Here is a 22915-nt window from a genome sequence, read left to right as displayed (position 1 = left end):
AAGTCAAAGAGAACAGGGGAGGAATAAGAGGAGAAAGTGATGTCAACCCTATTTTGCAAAGTGGAAAACAGGTGAACAAGTGGTAACTGACTAGGCAGAACAGAAAAAACAGAAACTTAATGCCACACAGAGTTGAGGGGGAATGTCCAGTGAGAAGCAAGCTGATTCCCATTGCAGATTCTCGGAAAGGCCAAACGATGGGAGGCACCACCTATCAAAATTTGGGTGAGGGGAATTCCCTGGAGGGCCAGTGGCTAGGACTCGGCACTTTCACCGCCGTGGCCCAGGTTCAGTCCCTGGTCGGGGAACTAAGATCCTGCAAGCCGCACGGCACAGCCCAAAACCAACCAAACAAACAAAAAACAACAAAAAAAGTTGGCTGTGGAGGGGACTAAAAACAGAGAGTAGTCGAAGTTCTCTTGAAGAAGCAGCTCCCAGACTCCCTGCCCTAGCTTCTGCAGCCTGTCCATCGCCTACCTGAATATAGCACAAGAGATTTGCTCTTGGAAATTCTAGAGGAACTCTGAGCTCTGGGGCGCCAAGCTCAGTGGAGGGGAATGGGGTGGTGAGGCGCCTTCAAAGCAGATTGAGTGACAATCTTCATATTGAACGGTAATTCCCACAGCCTCCTTCTCACACTACGTTCCCAGGATCCCGGGCAGCCGGTTTTCTATTACCCCCAAAGGGAGACTGGAGAATTCCTCTTTGGGGAAGGCAATCAACCCAAGAGAGAAGACATATAGATTCCAGTCCTTGTGGGTCCCCATCTGCCACAATATAATGATGCCGACCAATGAATAAACTCTATTTACACAGAGCTGCTGGCCAGCTTTTTAGTGGCAGTAATGGACATCCAAGAATCAACCGACATTTCAAGGAAGGCTTCAACGGGAGCAAATATAACAGATGAGGAACGGGGGAGAGATGGAGACAGCGGAAGAAAACTTACGATAATTTATATCTTTAGAGAGATAAGAGAAAATTTTGCAACAATAAAACAAGAACAGAATACTATGTAAAAAAGAGGATTAAGAAAAAAGATAGTGACATAACCATACAGGGATGATGGGAGGAGGAGAAAAATAGGTGCGGGAATGTATGTATGAGGAAATCAAATTCTCCTTTTGTGTAGAATAGAGCCAACAGATGGAGTCTAAATTAAAAGTCAAGAAATAGCAATTTAAGCATGTAATTTAGAATATAGATATAAACACATAAAGAAAGCTAAATGAGTAGAAAATTATTGACTGGAAGTGGGAACTGAGGGTGGTGAAGGTGAGACAGGAGACTGCAGCTTTTTATTATAAGCCAATACTTACTTGATTTACAAAACCGTGCATGTAACATTAAAATGTGTTTTAACATTTTTATTAGTTTTAATATTATTCTAAAATATTTTATATATACTTTTAAATATCAAAAATGTTAATATCTCGTTTCTTGAAGACTGCTTCCAGCCTTCCCTGGTGGCGCAGTGGTTGAGAGTCCGCCTGCCGATGCAGGGGACACGGGTTCGTGCCCCGGTCCGGGAAGATCCCACATGCCGCGGAGCGGCTGGGCCCGTGAGCCATGGCCGCTGAGCCTGCGCGTCCGGAGCCTGTGCTCCGCAACGGGAGGGGCCACAACAGTGAGAGGCCCGCGTACCGCAAAAAAAAAAAAAAAAAAAAAAGAAAGACTGCTTCCCAATAAGATGTTGAGCTATAAATGTACCTGAAGTCTCTGTGTGAAGTAATTAGTGAGAAGAGCAGCACGATGGACCAGGGGGAAGAAGCAGTTTACAAGGGAGCTCACGGGCTTAAGATCTGAAAGCATTTGAAAGAATCCTGAAACTTTCAGGAGGAAAAGTGGGAATTCCTGTTTTAAGAAATCTGAGCAAATCATTATGGACCAAGCTGCCGAATATCAACAGGGTTGGCAAATGCTGCAGAAACTACAGACGCTCTGTTACTAAACCTTTTCGTTTGTATATTTTAATAATGGGAAGGCTGTTCAGATAATATTGGGGAATGAAGACTTGCTTTTCCCTTTGAGTTACAACCAGAGGTGCTTTGCATAGCAACAAGCCAGATGCTACTTGATTGGCCTCTCAAAACCCCCTCTCCCTGACTGGCATCCCAGTAAACAGGTCAGATACTTGCTTTCTCAGTCTTAGTCTCAGCTAAGAGTGCCCACGTGGCCCAGTTCTGGTCAATGACATATAAGGGAGTCTGCTTAGGGGCCTCTGGGAAGTGTTGTCCTTCCTGATGGGGAGACAGGGCACTGGGAAAGAGATTCTGCAGGCTGGCTTGGAACAGGGTGATGATGTCATTTTCCAGCTCTCTGTGGACGTCTTCCAACCACAAGGGCATGACCAAGGGAATTTCCGAAGATACCAGTCCAAAGCCCGGGCATCAACAAATCCCAAACCAATATCAGTAACTGTGTAACTCAAGTCTTCCCAAGCCAAAGTGAATCTGTCTTGCCTGTTTTTTTTTTTTTTTTTTTGGAGGGGGGGACCAAAAGCATTTCTGCTTTCACCATTGGTCCAAATATGTCATTGTATTACTTTCATAAATAATATTATGATCTTGGTGATTAGGCAGTTTCCCCCGTGGCAACTGAGTGAAGGAAGACCAAATGATCCATTCACATCAATAGGATCATTCATTACATTTGTCCATTTGTATGAAAGTTCAAAACAGCTTTTCAAGAAGTGGACCTGGGGACACAGATGTTGTATGTGTGATGAACTAATGATTCCCTCATCCCTGGGGGTTGCTTCGAGGGGACTGGAGTAGCAAGGATCTTTAGGGCTGCTGGAGCCCCTGGGGCGGTGATAGATCCCTCTGGTTGCCTTGTCCATTTACCCTCAATGCACTGTACAAACATCATCCTTTACTCTGAGTAGCTTCAAGTAAAATGTGCCAGGAAGCCGTGCGTTGGGACTCACTCGTGGCCTTTACGGGCATTATCTCTCTTGGTCTTTACAGGAACCTTCTGAAGTTATTATTAATCTCTTCCAAGTGTAGAAACTGAGTCCCTGGATAAGTTAGATATTTGAGGATTAAAAAATAATCAGACATTCTACCACTAAGAAAAGAATTTTATCCTACAAAATAAGGTTTTTGAAATCCCCACTCCAGGGTTGGGTCATTTTCATCTTTATCTGTTGATTCCCATGACAGACAATCAGCAAGCGTTTGCTGAGCACCTGCTATGTCCTTCAAGGCCTCAGAGAAGACTCAGTGACCTGAAGTTCCCTGAAAAGCCAGCCAGGAACAGGCAAAAATGAGAAAAGGGTTCAGCCTATTAGGTTGGTGCAGGGTGTGATACTGTTTTGTTTTACATGGATAAAGGCTGCTTTAGGGAACTACCTGGCAGTCCAGTGGTTAGGACTCAGTGCTTGCATTGCAGGGGACCCAGGTTTAATCCCTGGTCGGAGAGCTAAGGTCCTTCAAGCCACATGGTATGGCCAAAAAAAAAAATAAAAGGCTTCTCTAAAGTCTGAAGGACAGTGAAGCACAGGATGTTGAATGATCAGGAGGAAGCAGTACTCCTCCCCAGGTCCTTCAACATCGGCACCCCAAAGAGAAACAAACTGTTATACAGGAAATAGTTTACTTCCTGCCTTCAGTCTCTTTTAAAAAAAAATAAAATAAAAATAGATAATGGAGGGCTTCCCTAGTGGCGCAGTGGTTAAGAATCCGCCTGCCAATGCAGGGGACACGGGTTCAAGCCCTGGTCCAGGAAGATCCCACATGCCACGGAACAGCTAAGCCTGTGCACCACAACTGCTGAGCCCGCACTGTAGAGTCCACGAGCCACAACTACTGAGCCTGCGAGCCACAACTACTGAAGCCCACGCACCTAGAGCCTGTGCTCCACAGCAAGGTAAGCCACTGCAATGAGAAGTCCGTGCACCGCAGTGAAGAGTAGCCCCTGCTCCCCATAAGTAGAGAAAGGCCACGCACAGCAACGAAGACCCAACACAGCCAAAAATAAATAAATAAATTTATTTAAAAAAAAAAAAGATAATGGAGTGCCCACATCCACAGCCATTTGGGTGGCAGAGTCAGAATTCAGAAGTAGGTCTCCAGACTCCCTCTACAGCTGCGGAGAGAAGAGGCACACTTATTATTCCCAGCTCTCCATCCTCATGTTACCGCTTCCCTCGGAGGCAACTGGACAATAACGAACGTTCACAGCGAGAAAGAGACATGGCAGGAGGCAGCTAGCGGGGTGATGTACTGGAGGATGGTTTGCCAACCTCAGAACTGAAAGCTGGGAGAATGAGGGTGGCTCGGCCAGCTCCAATCCCTGTAATCGTGGTCAGTGAGGATGTGATGCGACCAGAGAAGCTGAGACAGAAGACAGTGGCCGCATTATTCTGCGGGACTGAGGCGGAACGTACTTCCTCACCATTTGTTTCTCTGGCCTCCTGAACTCCACTAGATGGCATTGTCCTCGCCCCGTGCCAGCTGCCCAAGGTGAGAAAACGGGGAAGAGTTTGCGTGGGTGCAGGCTGGGCTCCTTCTAAGTGTGCGTGGCATTTCTTACTTGTTTCTCTAACTTCTGGGGCTGTTTGTCTGAGACTCTCAGCCCCGAGGCTACTGCTGGTCAGATGTTTTATTTCCACTTGTGAACCAAGGTGGTGGGGCTCTGATAAGGAATCAAAGAGGTCTGGGGGACCAGAAAGCTAGTAGGACCTTCTCTTTATGAGCATGAGGAAAACAAAGCCCCAGAAGGCCAAATGAATGTCCCCAAATCTCAAAACTACTTAGTGATGGAGGCAGGAAATTCTCCCTGTTTGGGAGCCTGCCACCTCCTGGGAATGTGACCTTGGTCAAAAAAACTCAACTTCTCTGAGCTTCATTTTTCTCATCTGTAGAGATTATAAAAGAACATTTTCTATAGGGATGGAAGAAGGAGCTGAGATTGTTCACATAAAGGGCACGCTCCCCTGTCCGAGCACACAGTGCATGTGGAGATGTTTGCTGTATATTATCATTGATTCCTAGGCTGTTTCTCTCCATTCAGTTCTGTAGGTCTTCACTGTGCCGACAGCTAACTGTAGGAATCACAATAAAAGCGTCCCCTTTGTGGAAACTCATGGAGCTATACACCTACAAAGTGCGAATTTTACTGTCTCTAAATTATACACGAACAAACCTGAGGGTTTTTAAAAAGACATTTATTCCATTTCAACTATCAAGTCTCATTAATCACACGTAACGCTGTCATTTGAAAAGGTTTTTACACGTTTATGGTGGCCAACTTAAAATCTGAAGGCTAAAGTTTAGAAAGAACGGAATTTTTAAAGTACATTTATCTTATTCTAAGTGTAGTCACAATTGAGGTCAGCTTGGGTGCAATTATAAATATTTTCCCAGAGTATTGGTTAAATATTCTAAAAGTTTCAGCAGTCAATTAAGAAAATGTCCTGTGGTTAAATAAAGACAGGTTTGTTTGGGTACTTTTAAGGAAATTACTGATTTCCCCTTGTAGTCTCTGTGTTTTTTGCTGCCCAAGGACTTCAACAATTTCCATGAACTCCAGAAGTTATTTCTCTGAAGCTTTGTAAAGTCAGAATGTGTTTTCCTGATTTCCTTTCTCCCAAGCAGACATGACTTTGATCCTCTGGAACCTCCTGACATGTGGTAGCATCTGATGGACTTATCAAGATCTATCCGACATCCTAATTATTTGTGAACATGTCTTATTTTCTCCTCTGTTTAGCTTTTTTTTTTTTTTTTTTTTTTTGCGGTACGCGGGCCTCTCACTGTTGTGGCCTCTCCCGTTGCGGAGCACAGGCTCCGGACGCGCAGGCTCAGCGGCCATGGCTCACGGGACCAGCCGCTCCGCGGCATGTGGGATCTTCCCGGACGGGGGCACGAACCCACGTCCCCTGCATCGGCAGGCGGACTCTCAACCACGGCGCCACCAGGGAAACCCTGGATGTTTACCTTTTTGAGGTCAGGGGCTACATCTGAACGACGTTCCTGTTCCTAGTGGGTGCCTAGCATTGTGCTGAATGAATGAAAAAATCAGTCATTATTGTTAACTAAGAACACAATTAAGAAGCAATGTTTTGTTTCATAGGGAACCTGAATAAGTGAAAAAAATCACCAAACAAAATGCTGTTTCATTATTGTTAACGGGTAGAAGCAGAACAAAGAAGCAATGTATTGTTTCAGAGGGAACTTTAGGTCCTTGATTTAGTAAATAGACAATCTTGCATTAACATATCAATTATTTTAAAATGAATGTTCTGACTGGACCTGGAATTAGGGCACCTGAACTGTGATCCCAGCTCTGTGACTAGTAAACCGTGGAAATTTGGCTACTCACTTGAGCCTCTGAATATCAGTTTCCTCCTCTGTACAATGAAGGGATTGAAGTCTCCAAAGTTCCTTCCAGTTTTATCATCCACCAAGTGTGGGCCTCCCTGTCTATCTCAGTTCCTCCGGCACAGTGGACCCTGAGGAAATGCTGCAGTTAATTGAGGGAGTTAGTTAAGTGGTTTCCCTTTAACATCGTTATTTTACAAACTATTTATTTTTGGCTGCGGTGGGTCTTCCTTGCTGGGCGCGGGTTTTCTCTAGTTGTGGTGAGCGAGCAGGGGCTACTCTTCGTTGTGGTGCACAGGCTTCTCATTGCAGTGGCTTCTCTTGTTGCGGAGCACAGGCTCTAGACACATGGGTTTCAGTAGTTGTGGCACGCAGGCTCTGTAGTTGTGGCTCACAGGCTCTACAGTGAGGGCTCAGCAGTTGTGGCACACAGGCTCAGTAGTTGTGGTGCATGGGCTCAGTAGTTGTGGCTCGTGGGCTCTAGAGCGCACAGGCTTCAGTAGTTGTGGTGCGTGGGCTTAGTTGCTCTGCGGCATGGCATGTGGGATCTTCCCAGACCAGGGATCAAACCCGTGTCCTCTGCATTGGCAGGCGGATTCTTAACCACTGTGCCACCAGGGAAATCTCTACAAACTCTTTATTGATAATATAAACTAAATCTCAGCCGAGCTCTTCTTTACATTAGAACAAATTCCAAATTGGCAGGTTCCCAATTACTAACGTTGTATTTAGTTTGAGTTCTTGTCACGTTTACTCTCATACCTCTTCCATATATTATAGATTTTTTTTTTTAGATAAAAGGGATACATACAAATTAACTTGTCCAGGGATTCTGAATCTGGAGGCTCTAAACCCATGGGCTTAAGGACTCCATGAACCCCTAAAATGTAACCCTCAGAATGCTGCCACTCTTTATTCCTTTTCTTTGCCTTTTTAGTAAAAACACTTATCACCACTTGAAATTGATCATGTTTTTACTTTTCCTCATTGTCTGTGCCTGAGCCTCTCATTCTGCTACACACACACACACACACACACACACACACACACACACACACACACACACACCACTAGACTGTAAGCTCCAGGAGGGCAGTACCTCCTCCTGTCTTATTCACCACTGCACCCTAATGTCCACAGAACAGGGCCTGGCACTCAGTAGTTGCTCAATAAACATTTGTTGACTGAATGAATGTGTAAACCCCAAATAAATGGATTCTTTGGAACCAGTCTAAATTCAATATCCCATCCCCCTAACCCACAAATCCAATTCCAAAATTATTTTTAAAATATGTAATTTGTAAAGTTTCTGGGAGGTGGAGATATATCCCAAATACATATCAAACTTCCTAAAAGTCCTCTTTACCCATCCATCTCTCCCATATCTCATATAAGGCAGGTGCTTTAAACTTTCTTCTCTTTTTCTTCCCCAAATTCCCACCCATGCTGGCTCCCTTTCTCATTGTTCTCTCCCCCGCTACCCCCAGATCTTTTATTTTACAAATCAGTGAGCTTTAGTGTCTTCCCAAGGTTGTGAAACCATTACCACTAATGTCAGAACATTTTCATCACCCCGTAAATAAACTGGTAACCACTAGCAGTCACTTACCGTTACTCCTTCCCCTGTCCCCTGGCAACCACTCATCTACTGCCTGCGGATTTGCCTATTCTGGACGTTTTACACAAATGGAATTATACAATATGGGGCCTTTTTTTGGTCTGGTTTCTTTCACTTAGCATAATGTTTTGAAGATTCATCCATGTTGTAGTACGCATCAATACCTCATTCCTTTTTATGGCTGAATATATCCGACTGTGTGGATATACCACTTTTTGTTTATCTATTAATGGACATTTGGATTTTTTCTACTTTTTGGCTATTATGCATAATGTTGCTATAATTATTCATGCACAAGTTTTTCTGTGAACATGAGTTTTCAGTTCTCTTGGATATAAACCTAAGAGTAGAATTGCTGGTCATATGATAACTTTACGTTTAACTTTTTTAAAAAATTAATTTATTTTTGGTTGCGTTGGGTCTCCCTTGCTGCACGTGGGCTTTCTCTAGTTGCAGTGAGCGGGGGCTACTCTTCGTTGCAGGCTTCTCATTGCGGTGGCTTCTCTTGTTGCAGAGCATGGGCTCTAGGCACATGGGCTTCAGTAGTTGTGGCACATGGGCTCAATAGTTGTGGCTCGCAGGCTCTAGAGCGCAGTAATTGTGGTACACGGGCTTAGTTGCTTTGCAGCATGTGGGATCTTCCTGGACCAGGGCTCGAACCTGTGTCCCCTGTATTGGCAGGTGGATTCTTAACCACTGTGCCACCAGGGAAGTCCCTATATTTAACTTCTTGAGGAATTTCCAAATTGTTTTACACACTTTTGCCAGAAAAGTATGGGGCTTCCAATTTTTCCACAACCTCACCAACAGTTGGTATTGTCCATCTTTTTTTTTTTTTTTTACTATAGCCATCCTAGTGGGTGCAAAGTAGCATCTCATTGTGGTTTTGACTTGCATTTCCTTAATGACTAATGATATTGAACATCTTTTCATGATGTTATTGGCAATTTGTATACCTTCACTGGGGATATGTCTATTCAAGTCTTTTGCCCATTTTAAAATTGGATTATCAGGGCTCCCCTGGTGGCGCAGTGGTTGAGAGTCCGCCTGCTGCTGCAGGGGACACAGATTCGAGTCCAGATCCAGGAAGATCCCACGTGCCATGGAGCAACTAAGCCCGTGCACCACAACTGCTGAGCCTGTGCTCTGGAGCCTGTGAGCCACAACTTCTGAGGCCCGGCGCCTAGAGCCCCTGCTCCGCAGTGGGAGAGGCCACCGCAATGAGAGGCCTGCGCACCGGAGCGAGGGGTAGACCCCGCTCGACGCAACTAGAGAAAGGCCCGCGCGCAGCAACAAAGACCCAACGCAGCCATAAATTAAAAAAAAAAAAAAAATTGGATTATCATTTTATTGTTGAATTACAAGAGTTCTTCATACATTCTGGATATAAGTCCCTTAGTGGATATGTGATTTGCAAATATTTTCTCCCATTCTGTGTGTTGTTTTTCACTTTCTTGATGATGCCATTGGAAGCACGAAGGTTTTTAATTTTGATTAAGTACACTTTATCTACCCTAGATCTATTCTTACTCACCTTCTGCATTAGTGCCCTGACCCTTAGGTAAATCAATCTAGCTTCTCTTGTTACCTCTGATTCTCCTTTCTACGCATCACCCTGAACTGTATAACAAAGGCCCTGAGGAAAGTAGAACTGATACAGTATCTTCTTTAGGATGTGAAATGAAGAGGAAAGTCTGTGATCTCCTATAATTTCATATTTTTGTCCCTTTCAGCTATACAAAAATATTGAGACACAATGTGCATTTTTCTGAAAGTATGGTTCTCTAGATTTATTTCATCAGATTTTCAAAGATACCTTTAATGCCAAAAATATTAATAAATGTGCATCTAGCCTCATCCTCTTATGTTACCGGAAATGAAAACCTAGAGCAGTTGAGTGACTTGACCAAGGTCACCACACTTGTTCGTGACAGTTCTAGAGACACTCGGGTTTCCTTAGCTCCCTGCCCCTCCCCCATCAACACTGTCTCAGTGTATCATGCTGCCTATAGGACTCCCATATTGCAGGTGAATTCCTCGTGGAGCAGCATATCAATCCAGTACCAACATTTCTGAGACTGAAACCATGCAAGGCTGACATGAAAAGGTGTGTGGGAGCTGGAGAACAGGGTGGGTCTTGGTGGGGTACAGAAGTATCAGTCCTGAGGCTCCCCTGAAGAAGTCGTTTGCCTGGATTGAGGGCAAATCAGAAAGTGACAATGAAAGGTGGGGAAGAGATGGTGAAGGTAAGATGTAAGCACACATCCCCTCTATGCCTGGGGTCAGCTGGAAATGGACTGCAGTTTAAATCATGGAAGTGCTTTGCTGAGCACTGGACAAGGAATCAGAAACTGGCACTCGTTTAGGGACAAGAAAAATGGTACAATCAACGAGTTTGATGATCCTTTCTTCCATCTAGACAATGGAAGAAATTGCTGTGGGTGCTACAGTGGAAAAAACAAAAGAGCATTTTAGAAACTTACTGGCTGATTATTTACTTCTAGACTTTTCTTGCAGTCAGCAAGCAATTTCTAAATGCTGTGTGGGCATCAAGGTTAATACTTTGGCTACAAGTTCTGTTTAGTTTAGTTAGTGATATTGTACCAATGTTGATTTCCTGCTGTTGGTAATTATACTATATTTATGTACAATGTTAATGTAAGGGGAAGCTGGGTGAATGATATATGGGAATTCTGTCATTTTGGGGGGTAACTTTTCTGTAAGTCTAAAATTATCTCAAAATAAAATGTTGAAAAATAAAAAAGGGGCTTCCCTGATGGTGCAGTGGTTGAGAGTCCGCCTGCCGATGCAGGGGACACGGGTTCATGCCCCGGTCTGGGAGGATCCCACATGCCGCGGAGCGGCTGGGCCCGTGAGCCGTGGCCGCTGAGCCTGCGCGTCCGGAGCCTGTGCTCCGCAACGGGAGAGGCCACAACAGTGAGAGGCCCGCGTACCGCAAAAAGAAAAAAGAACTTTGGCTCCGTTTTTTAGTTTTGTTTTTTAATTTCCAGAAATGTATGTTTTAGCAATACATTCTTTACGGGATCCTAATTAAAAATATTAGCTAGAAACCAAACGTAGCAAATCTTATTGAATTTACATATTTATTTTATTTTATATCATGTGCAGGTGGTGTACTTCTAACATTTAAGATTTTTAAATATTAAAGGATATGGAGTGAGAACTTTATCTCCACTTTCAGCTACAAATCCACCCAGTTCCTCTCCTTGCAAGCAATGTTTTGTGCTTTTCCAGAGATATTTTATGCATGTATAAGTGTATATAGATATACTGGTATATCTATATCTATCTATATCTATATATACCAGTCAAGTTTACACACAAAATTAACCATCATAACACACACATACACACACACACACACACTCCAACTTTTACACAACTGGTAGCATACTCATAAAAAGCTTTATTATATTTTGAAGTGAATTTTATGCAAACAAGGGATGTGACAATAAGGAAGCGTTCTTTTTGGCCTCATTCATACGACAGATTTTTAAAATATGATTTTTAAATCTAAGTCACCTGGGCATACAGTTTTATTTTTCAAATCTAGTAGAAGTGAAATATTTATGGTGAAAAATAATAGCCTTTTGATCTGTCCCCTGCACCTCCTTAGCCTGCTTCCCAGAGGCAATCACTTTTTCCTCTCTTAGTCATTTCTTCCGGTAGATACGTCTAAAACTGCTAACTAATAGGATTCTGCTGTTTTGACTCAGTTTTAGTCACTCTCTGTTGGGCTCTGGTCCTTTTATTCTCCATTCCTTCATTCTCTCAACATATCAAATGATATCACTATGGTCTCAACAAGTTACACTTATGGTTTGAATAATATTTAAGCACCATTATTTCTTCTAGACTACAGCCCAGATCTTGTGATCCCCTAATTATCAAAAGAAGATATAAACACCCCTAACCTTTCCTTTAGTTGTCCTCTCTCCTTCCATCTTCTGTCGTTTTCCTTTTACACTGCCAAGGTCAATACCATTTATAATTTCTTCTGTAACCATAACTTAGTTATCCATATATTGTCTATAGGCTGTTTCTACAAGTTGAAAATCAGTCAGTATGTTTCCAATGGTGATGTCTGTGTAAAAATTGTTCACTGCAGAATCAGCTTATTGCTCTGATTGCCTTTTCTTTCATCCACCTTTTCATCTTTCCTGGAGTTTCTAATGGTCTCTGTTTTATTCTTTCTTTCTTCTATTCCTGCACTGTTTGCCTTAATCACAATCACAGTTTTTCCCCATACTTTTTCGCCAATTAGATATTCTGTTGGGGACGTCCCTCCCCTTTTCCCCTGAAGCGTCTCCTTCCCTCCATCCTTCTGTTCCCATCAGGACTAATCAGCCAGCGGCCCAGCTCTCCTTCTAAGGCCGCCTTTCACCACTTTTCTTAGTTGGACCCGCTATTTTTTGGATTCTATGCTTGCTTTCTTTATTCCTTCATTTTGCTGGAGCACTTCTTCAAGGACTGTTCTAAGAAAGAGTGTGATATTTACTCCCAGATTTAACATCTATCTGACATTTCTAGCACTTCCTGATCACCTCATTTGACTTGTCTCTATGAATTTGCTGAAAGTAGAAATAACACCCTAACCACCTATTACTTAGCATAAGGAACGTCTTACTTTTATACAAAAAGAATTTGTGTAAGAGGGGCAGGCATTGCATCTCCACTGTCCAGGCCCTCAAAATATAGACACTGGGGCTTTCCTTTACTACTATGGTTCCTCTAGGTGTCAAAGTACCCCCCCCTTTTTAAAAATTATTTTGTTACTGATACATTTTTCCCCAGCTATGTTTCCCAGCTCCCATTTTGCTAAGTTCTAAAGCCTCATAAATGGTTTATTGCCAGGATTATCTGTTACTTTGTTATATGGCAGGTTTTCATTTTTATTCATTTCTTAATGTGATAGTCTTCCAGACCATGCCCAGGAAAGTATTTCTTTCCTCAATCAGTAAGGCACAAATGATAGATTCTCTAGTAGAAAACACAACCCGCATCTTTTCACACAACTCTGCCCCACTGCAATGCAGAAGTGACTGGAATCATTTCCTTTATTTATTTTTTTGGATAACAGTTCCTCCTCATTCTCATGACATCACTTCCTAGAATCCTGGAAGGCCGCCTCTCCAAGTGGGCCCATTGGATAAACTATCTGTTGCAATTGCTCCTCCAGCTGCCAGCAATAAAGCACTTGGGAGGTGAGTTTGCTCTTGGCCGAATTTAAAATAACCAGACAGCATGGAATTTGCAGCTGCACTTGCAGCACGAGTCGCCGTGCAAGCTGGCATGGGGAAAAAATAGCTCAGATCATCAAGGAACGGACACTTTAGGGGAAAGTCTCTTTCTTTTTTTGGCTGAGGTACTTCTGCCTTTACCATCTCTCTGGACTCAGCAGCTAGGAGGTTATAATAGCACATGCCAAGGTTGCACATGCTAAAGAAATGTGAAACAAAGCTGTGCACGAGAACAGTTGTGGATTCCAGTTTAGCGCCCTCCTTCCACCTTGGTTTGCTTAGTGTGTTTAATTCATAGCCACCCAGCCCAAGATTTCTCTGTCAAAATTCTGACAACAGATCTTTCCTCCAGGGATCACTGATGTTCTTTTTACTCCTTGTAGCATCCGTGAACGGTAGGTCGTTAAGGAATGCCTGCCTTTTGCATGGCTGGAAATCTTGGGGCTCAGAGAAGCTAAGGGATTAACTCGAGATTTGTGTATTAGCTTCCTCATAGGGAAGCTGAGCTAATGGCAGAGTACTTAGAGGGGCCAAGGATTATAATACAGGAGAAAGTCAAGATTCCTTTGCCATTTAGACTTTGAAAGCACTGGTTGGTGGCACTCTGTTGGCTTCCAGCCAAGCATGGTGCTTCCTTGGCTCTCTCCTCATCCTCAGACTTTTTTTCTCTCCTGCTCTTAGACACATCCCAGGGGACGTGGCAGAAAGTGCATGGACTTGGTGTCTTCATTGCTCACCCACGAAGCACATAAAGGGAACCCCTCCAAGCTTCTCCTTCTCTATCTGCAAAATGAAGATAATAATGTTACAGAGTCCGAGCTCGTACTGGTCACCACACAACAGGCCAATAGATTGAGAGAGAAGGGGTTGGGGCAAGGAATAGCGACTTTATTCGGAAACCCAGCAGACGGAAGATGGTGGACTAGTGTCCCAAAGAACCATCTTCCCCAAGTTAGAATGCAGGCTTTATTTATACTAAAAGGGGAGGGAGTAAAGTCAAACATTTCCTGGTTCCGTTCAGCCTCCAGAGGGGATGTGTTAATCTCTTCCTTCCTGCAGTCATTCACAGGTGGGCCTGGTCAGGATGTTTCCTGTGACCTAAACAAAGATATTTTAGTTTAATGCTCATTACATAGGAGGCAGGGTTCCCAGAGATAGGCCATGATGTATAATATAAGCTTATATAGGCAACATCCCTTTAGTGATTAACTTCTCGCAAAAACAATAAAATGCAAAGGTTAAAGTACTTTGTTCTTCCCTATTACAATAAGTTCTAATTCCCAGACCTCTGTAACAACTGAGACCACACAGGTAAAAGGCTTTCTCTGGGAGCAACCAGCCACACAGTAAAGTAAGTGTTAACTCTCTACTCTGGATCCTTCCATTCATAGATGTGTACATAGCACATTTGGTTTATCCATTCCTCCATCAATGGACACTTGGGTTGCTTCCACCTTTTGGCTACTGTGACTAATGCTGCTATGAACATAGATGTTCTAAAACGTGAGTCCCTTTCTATTCCTTTAGGTCTATATGTAGAAGTGGAATTGCTGGATCATATGGTAATTCTAAGTTTAGAATTCCTTTTTAAGGAACCATGCACGGTTTTCCGTAGTGGCTCATTTTACATTCCCACCTCTAGACTTTAAACAACTACTTATTTCCATTTTAGGAGAGAGTCATTTATTTCATTGTTCATCCCCATTTTTCTTAAGAAGTACTTGTCAACTGTTGGCTCTTCAAACCACCAGAAAACCTGTTGGCCAAGCAAAGCCGAGTTTACTACACCTGTTACAGGAAGGAAGACCATGTCTTTAAAGGTTGCATTAGTGTCTCAGAAGGGGGAAGTCAGGGGACGATGCTTATAGGGTTTGAGGCCTGGTTGTGTGACATTAAGGCAGGTCTTGGAAGCTGAGTTACTGGTTGGCACTGGGCAGGGGTTACAACACAATAGCTTTGCATTAGTGGGCACAGTGGAGCAAGGGTCCTGAAGCCGGTCCTGATGAGCAAGACGTTAGTCTTGATAAGTAAGCTCTTTCGGTTGGCTCAAGTCTTCTCTTCCAGGAGCAAGTATTTATTTCCTGGAGCAAGCAGATAAGACACTTTTGCTTCTTGTTTAATGTAAGGACAATATGCCCCATTTCAGCGCTGTTTAACACAGGCACAAGAAACTATGCTGGTTTCTGTTCTCATAGGCGAGGAAGGAAGAACCTTACCTTTACTTTAATATCACACAGTCGTTGAGCGGGAGCGACAGCAGGAAAAGGAGAGATGTTAGAACCAGCAGTGACAGAGCTGAAATGAAGCAGTCACATGGGAAATTGTAGCCCGTCAGGCCAGTTCTCTGAATCTAGATCAAGTCAATTTCTGGACTCGCTGCCTGAATTCTAACTTGTGAATATTTTGTTTTAATGTCACATCAACTGTATGTTCAGAAGGAGTTTTCCTGGTGTTCTCAGTCTTGTGAGCCATGGAGGTAACTGGTCTCACCTCCTTTCCTCAAACTAGCACACATACGGTTTCTCTTTTCTCCCCACATCTCCTTTAACACAACCTCCATTTAGTCAAAAATTGACAAAGAGCAGTGAGAAAAACTAGGCCAGCTTCACAACACTCCGCATTGTTTTGGGACACAGGAAAAAACAGCACGCTTGTTAGCTTTAATCTGATGTGTAGCCGCATGAGTTGTTTCAATTCTTACAATATATTTTATGTATTAAAAATCCCTACACCTTGATACAATCAGAATTTCATACAATTTGTGACAAAGGTGCACAAGAATGAGCTAGATTTTGTGTTAAATATCACTTCAAAGTTCACAACAATCTGTTGAAACGGTGAGTAAAACTTTAAAGCAAACTTCATTCATCAGATTCCTCTTGGGAAAGCACTTTATTTATGGGAAAGAAATATTTTGATAAGCAACTTGGGTTAGGAAGGTGGGATCCCAAGGATATGATTAAGTAGAAATCACAATAATAATAGTCAACGGCCTTTTGTGGAGCCTGAATCCTGTTAACAGGAAGCTATTTGTTTAGTTGAGCTGTGAATTGGTTTTATATGTGCCAGTTTGGGAGTAGAAACAAGAGGCAAGCAGAATCTCTGCATAATAGAGAGAGAAGACCCAGCTAGGCTGGGCAATGCTGGAGGAAAGAGAGAGAGAAAAAAAATTCTCAGCCATGGTATTGTTGACTGAAAAAAACAAAAACAGAAAAAAACACAACCTAAAAGTTGAGACTTATGTTTTATTTGGCGGACTTGAGCCCGGGAGGCAGCCTCCCTGATTAGCTCTGAGGGACTGCTTTGAAGATGTAAAGGGAGGAACCAGGACATAGAGGAGTTCTTGCTAAAAAAACCTGGAGGTGGGAACATCAAAAAATGACTGTTAATTAAAGAAAACCAGATATCTCAAGTTAATGACTTTAGTGGGTTTCTATGGGAAAATGCAAGAGTCATTGAAATCATTCTTTTGATATGCACCTTAACTATCTGGGGTCAGTGTCCTGCTTTTCTCCGTCCTGAATCCCCTCGTGGTGCACCATTGCGGTCAGCTGCAGTAGCTGGTGTCTAGATGGCTGCAATATCCTTCGTTTACTGACATGGCAGCTAACATATTTTCGTCCACAGTATATCAAAGCAGATAGAAATGAAATATCGAATATTTGCTGCAGGATATATGATTATAAACTCGAGGCCAAGGTTTCTCACCCTCAGCACTTTTGACATTTTAGGCCAGAGAATTCTTTGTTGGTGGGGCTGCCCTGTGCATTGAGGATGGTTAGCAGGGTCCCTGGCCACTGACCACTAGATGCCGGTAGCATCTTCCGCCTTCCACCAGTCGCGGCAACCAAAAACGTCTCTGGGGGCTTCCCTGGTGGCGCAGTGGTTGAGAGTCCGCCTGCCGATGCAGGGGACGCGGGTTCGTGCCCCGGTCCGGGAGGATCCCACATGCCGCGGAGCGGCTGGGCCCGTGAGCCATGGCTGCTGAGCCTGCGCGTCCGGAGCCTGTGCTCCGCAACGGGAGAGGCCACAATAGTGAGAGGCCCGCGTACCGCAAAAAAAAAAAAAAAAAAAAAAAAAAAAAACGTCTCCGGACATTGCCAAACGTTCTCTGGGTTGCAAAATCACCACTGGTAGAGAAACGCTGTGTGTATCTTTAGTCAAGTCTACTTTCTTGGGCTCAGGGAGCGGGGAGGGGGGAGGTCAACAGCCAGCTACTAAGATGAATGTTCTCATAATAGGAATCAGGCTTACTTTACTGGGACCCTGGATTCCTGTACTAACATTGTAGACCTGAGACATGGCCTGCACACATTCAAATTCCTAATAAACAGTCTGATACATATTGCAAAGGCGATATGAGACGGAGTTAGATCTTAGGAGGTTTCCTAGTCTCTCTGTGCCCCTTGTCAACCTTGAGCCTTTTGATTATAGCATTTTACCTAATACCTCAATACCCACATATCTGTTTCCTTTCTAGACTGCAGGCCCTCTTATTAGCACCACGGCTCAACACAATGTCTAAAATATTCTCATCCTGAAGTCACAGACCGGCAGTCCACACTCCTTACTTGGCCTGTGGCTATGTTTTATTTAACTCTTTTAAACATTAGAATGTTCACATTAAAATATAAATTTAGGGGCTTCCCTGGTGGCGCAGTGGTTGAGAGTCCGCCTGCCGATGCAGCGGACACAGGTTCGTGCCCCGGTCCGGGAAGATCCCACGTGCCGCGGAGCGGCTGGGCCCGTGAGCCATGGCCGCTGAGCCTGCGCGTCCGGAGCCTGTGCTCTGCAACGGGAGAGGCCACAACAGTGAGAGGCCCGCGTAGCGCAAAAAATAAATAAATAAATAAATTTATAACTTTTCTAAAAGAATTAGAAGATGGTTCAACAGTAAACTAGCATTGTCACATTGCCAGGAATCCACAATTCCTGGAGCTGAGAATCAGTTTCTGCTTTAGAAGAGCTACATTCTGACCAGTTTTCATCCTCTTGGTATTGCTCCAGCCCCTTCTCTTGTCTGTATTACTGACCTGGCCCCTGAAGGTATATGGATTCTCAGTCCCTGGTATAAGTGCCCCTAAAATGTTTGCAATAATTGGTCTTTGATTTCCTATTAGGTATCTTAATATTTTATGGTGTAGAAAGAAAGAAAGAAAGATGGCCATACAGCAGTCTGAAACAAAGTTGAATTTATTGGTTTGCTTGACAAGAAGAGCTGCATCACTCAAATGCAAAATCAGTAGGTATTTCTGAATAGAAATTGAAAGGGGGAGATATGTGTTGAAAAGGAAGTACATCAAACACATACGGAGGAAAAGTCTGATGGCTCCTGAGGTGCACGGCAAACTCCTCTCTGCAATTGGTCATTGCTCAAAAGCAGGACCAGGGCTCAGAGGGAAACCACAGGGGCTGTTTAAGCTCCAGTTGGCTTAGGACCATGCAAATCTCAATGTGTATGCTGAGGATTGGTGGAAAGTTTCCCTTTTTTTTAAAAAAAAAAACAATGGTTAATAATAATGACTATTATTCAGACAGTTAAGTAGCTACCTGAAAGACGGAAACAAAAGGTCTCCAGGGTTTAGTTTGATCTTCAACTCTGGTACTTTCTTTCTGGATCATTAAGGATATCTTAGTGATGTTAGATGTAGGCCATTCAGTGTATCTGAACTGGGCTCCTTGAGTTCTTTTTCTGTACCTCTAGGTAACCTCTGGGCCTTTGAATTTCCCTAGCGCAACACTAGTGCATTGTATCAAGCAGATTCTCCCAGCTCCCAGCTCCCATCTCCACAGGGAAATTAGGCCAGGCTGGATATTTCCTGAAACAGGACTTTCATTTTCTCCAGCCAATGTGATAAATTAGTCAAACTCATGGCCATGGATTTTGGACATTAAAATAAGTTATTGCTCTATCAGTGGACTTGCTTTTATACACAGACGTCAAACCAAGCTTCATTCCCCTGGATCCGTAATTGACAGAATGATTAAGAAACTCTTGGCATTTTAAAAGTGAATACTCAAGGCATGATAGATAGACTGAAATACTAGTCAGCATGTTTACAAAGTACTTGTCTACCAGGAATCTAGTAATTTGACAGTCCTGATTTGGCCTAAGAAATTATTAGAACATCCTTCTCTGAGGAAAGAGGGAAAAGGGAACCCCTTTAAGACGTTAGTATTTCAATAGTAAAGGGAATTTGATACATTTGGATAGTTTATAGCTTCTAGTGACTTATTAAATGTTTAAAAATTTCTGTCCTGGTCTTCCCTGGTGGCACAGTGGTTGAGAGTCTGCCTGCTAATGCAGGGGACACGGGTTTGAGCCCTGGTCTGGGAGGATCCCACATGCCGCGGAGCAACTAGGCCCGTGAGCCACAACTACTGAGCCTGCGCGTCTGGAGCCTGTGCTCCGCAACAAGAGATGCCGCGATAGTGAGAGGCCCGCGCACCGCGATGAAGAGTGGCCCCCGCTTGCCGCAACTAGACAAGGCCCTCGCACAGAAACGAAGACCCAACACAGCAAAAATAAATAAATTAATTAATAAACTCCTACCCCCAACGTCTTCTTTAAAAAAATTTTTTTTCTCTCCTCATCACCCTCCTTTAAACTTTTTATCGTGGTAAAATATACATAACAAAAATTTCCATTTTAACTATTTTTAAGTATGAAGTTCAGAGGTCTAATTTATTTATTTTTTAAAAAAACTTGTTTTGCTAATTTAAAAAATCAATGGATGAAGGTGAGAAGCACAAATTCATTTATGTCTCTTTTCACGTATGTAAATGGGGATGCAATCTATGTCACCAACTATCCTATGTCCCAAACCTTTCCCCTGAAAGTCTCTGATATTAAAGAAGGGAGGACATGGCTAAGTCTATATTCCACTGTTTTTAAGAAGTAGAACTTCAATTATCCTTCTCTTTTCAAATCCAAAATGAGGTGCTTAGATTATATAGAAATAATTAGATACTAAGATTTGATGAGATAAAAAGTGCTCATTAAACTTGAGTGAAGAAGCTGTATCAAAACTCTTTATCAGCTGTTTATTTTTCTAAATAGACTGCTTTCTAAAAATCATTAAGAATGAAAAATAAAACGTAGAGCAATGGTAAAATTTGAGTAAATGTGTTCTTTATTTACTTTAAAAATGACTTTCTTAAAAATAAAAGCAGAAATAAGATTGAATGCATATTTTAAAATTTAAATCTTTTTTATCTTTATATAAAGGAAAGAAAGTATTTGCTTCAAATGTATTTTGGGCATTCTGTAGGGCAGGTATTTCCAAATAGTGATATAAAAAACACTGGTTTAAGGAGTTGTAGACTGATGCCACTGTTCATTGTTGGAAAGCTGCAAACTAAAACCTCTTTGTGGAAATTCCCAGTAACATCCACAGTGTAAAAGCTTCAAGAAATCCCATAATAAAGGAAAAATCTTTTTCAATATTCTCACTGGTTAATATCATATGTGCTGTGGTGGCATTTGCTCTGAATTCATGAAATATTTCATTTCACTTCAGCAGCATCACTTCAGTGTCATCAAAATTAATCTTCATTGATATGCGATTTTTTTTTTTAAACATGTGGCAATTATTCAATTCTTTTACCTTCCCGTGTGGTATCACTATACGTATTAGAAGACCGAGTCTATTAAAAGGATAGAAGAATCCCCGGAACTACACAGAGTATCATCCCGTAACATCTTTATTTTCATTTTACATTTCAGTGGCCTTTTTCTCCAAGGAAATACGTCGGATTGAAATTATTATACCCAGGATGTCATTGACCAAAGCTCTTTGCCTGCAATCCCAGGAGCTGCCACCAGGTGGTGGTGAGCCAGTTTAGATGCACAGGCTCCCTTCCAGGGGAAGTGTGAGGGACTGACAAAGCTTAAGCAGTTTTTTTTTTAACTTCAAAAAAGGAAGAAAAGAAGAAAAGGAAGGAAGGAAGGAAAGGAGGGAGGGAGGGAGGAAGGAAGCAAACTACAACGAAAATGTCAGGACAACATTATGAATTAACAAAATGCATCTATTGATAAGTTTTCTTCTAAACAGAGCTGCTAGAGACCAACTTTCTTCTCCCTCCCAGCCCGTCCCCTTCCAGTCTCCTCTGCCCCCCTCTCGGAGTTCCTAGCTCAAGGAGTGGGAACATTTTTTATGGCTGATATTCCATTGTGCATATATACTACATCTTCTTTATCCATTCCTCTGTTGATGGGCAATTAAGTTGTTTTCATATCTTGGCAATTGTAAGTCACGCTGTGATGAACATAGGGGTGAACATATCTTTCTGAACTAGTTGTACACCTGAAACTTATATAATGTTATAAATCAGTGTTACCGCAATAAAAATAAAAAATTAAAATAAAAAAAGAGCAGGCACCCTCTGCTTTTCTGTCCGGAATTTTTTTCTAATTCAAAAGATTTTTGGTGTCTGTTCTATTTGTGTAGATCAAGGAAGCCTGGAAGACTCAGGAACTTAATAACCTCAGGCAGCACTCTGCCAATGAGGGAACAGAGTCTGTGGATAAAGAGCTCATCTTCCCCTCTTGGGGAGGCCATTCTGAGAAGCTTCCATGTGGCTCCTCAGAGGGCCCCTAGGGAGACTGAGCCCCAGATGCCTGGAGGGGAAGACTGCTTATTTATGTACCATTTATTTATTGGGGTTTGTCTCTACCCCTTCTCACTTTCCTGCTCCTTCACTAGCACTTACTGAGGTCACCTCCCCCTAAAATTTGACCTGAGTTGTCTCAGGGTCTGCTTTGATGGAACCTAAACTAGGACACTAGTACAAGTTTAACTCTGGTGTCTTTTCAGTCTTATTAGATACATAATATTAGAATCCATTGGAAATCATACGCAGATTGGTTTGCATAGACAAAGACACACACACACACACACACACACACACACACAAGAACTTGTGCCTGTTTTTGGTTCTGTCCACTCTAAGTCTGACATCCAAATGTTATTGACTTGCTAATTGCAATTCTTAATTTGAGCTTTGCTTCTATGTCCATTTAGTTTAAGCAGCTGGATTTCTTGGAAACCCCTTTCTTACTAGGTCTCATTATAGCTAAAAAAAAAGAAAAAGAAAAAAGAAAAGAACTAAATTGCACACACTAACATAGTGGCCATTGTATTATTCTGTGTTTATAATTTGCCTTCTTTACCTGAACCAAAACTTTTTTTCCCCTTTTACATAGACTATTTTTAGAGCAGTTTTAGACTCACAGCAAAATTGAGCAGCAAGTACAGAGAGTTCCCATGTCCCCTGCCCTCCATTCATGTGTGGCATCCTCCACTATCAACCCCAAACTGTTTTTAAGTTAGTTATTTTTTGTCTTTTTGAAAGTTAAAAAGTGTCTAACATCATATAGATTTTGAAAGTAGTGACCTGTTGATTTACGGACACTGCCAGCTCTGTCTTTGATCTTTTTCTTCACGTCTTTCCATTCTCAGTCCATACTCTTCTTGAGAAGGCAGGCAGAAAGATTCACAGGACCCTGTGTTACCAGGCAAGGGCTCATGTGCCCATGGTACAGAAAGCCAAACTCTGACAGTGCGTGTTTGCAGCAAAGTAAGGGTTTATTTACAGGGTGCCAAGCAAGGGCAGCTCATGCTCAAAAACCTTGCATTCCCTACTGGCTTTTAGGCAAGGGTTTTCAAAGACAGTATTAGGGGAGAGGGTTGTAGGATGCCTGATCAGTT

The 22915-nt window shown here is 42.6% G+C and overlaps 1 long non-coding RNA gene across 1 annotated transcript; it reads left to right on the top strand.

Moving 5' to 3' along the window:
* The first annotated feature begins 7 nt into the window (after positions 1–7).
* LOC109548000 (uncharacterized) lies at positions 8–21374 on the top strand. The gene is made up of 2 exons (XR_002173986.3): positions 8–4466; positions 20932–21374. It is a non-coding gene; the product is annotated as an uncharacterized lncRNA (long non-coding RNA).
* Positions 21375–22915: the final 1541 nt, after the last annotated feature.

This window comes from Tursiops truncatus, chromosome 7 (assembly GCF_011762595.2).
Source record: "Tursiops truncatus isolate mTurTru1 chromosome 7, mTurTru1.mat.Y, whole genome shotgun sequence".
Taxonomy (NCBI): Eukaryota; Metazoa; Chordata; class Mammalia; order Artiodactyla; family Delphinidae; genus Tursiops; species Tursiops truncatus.
Note: the sequence above shows the minus strand (reverse complement) of the source record. Positions and strands in the feature narration are given on the sequence as shown.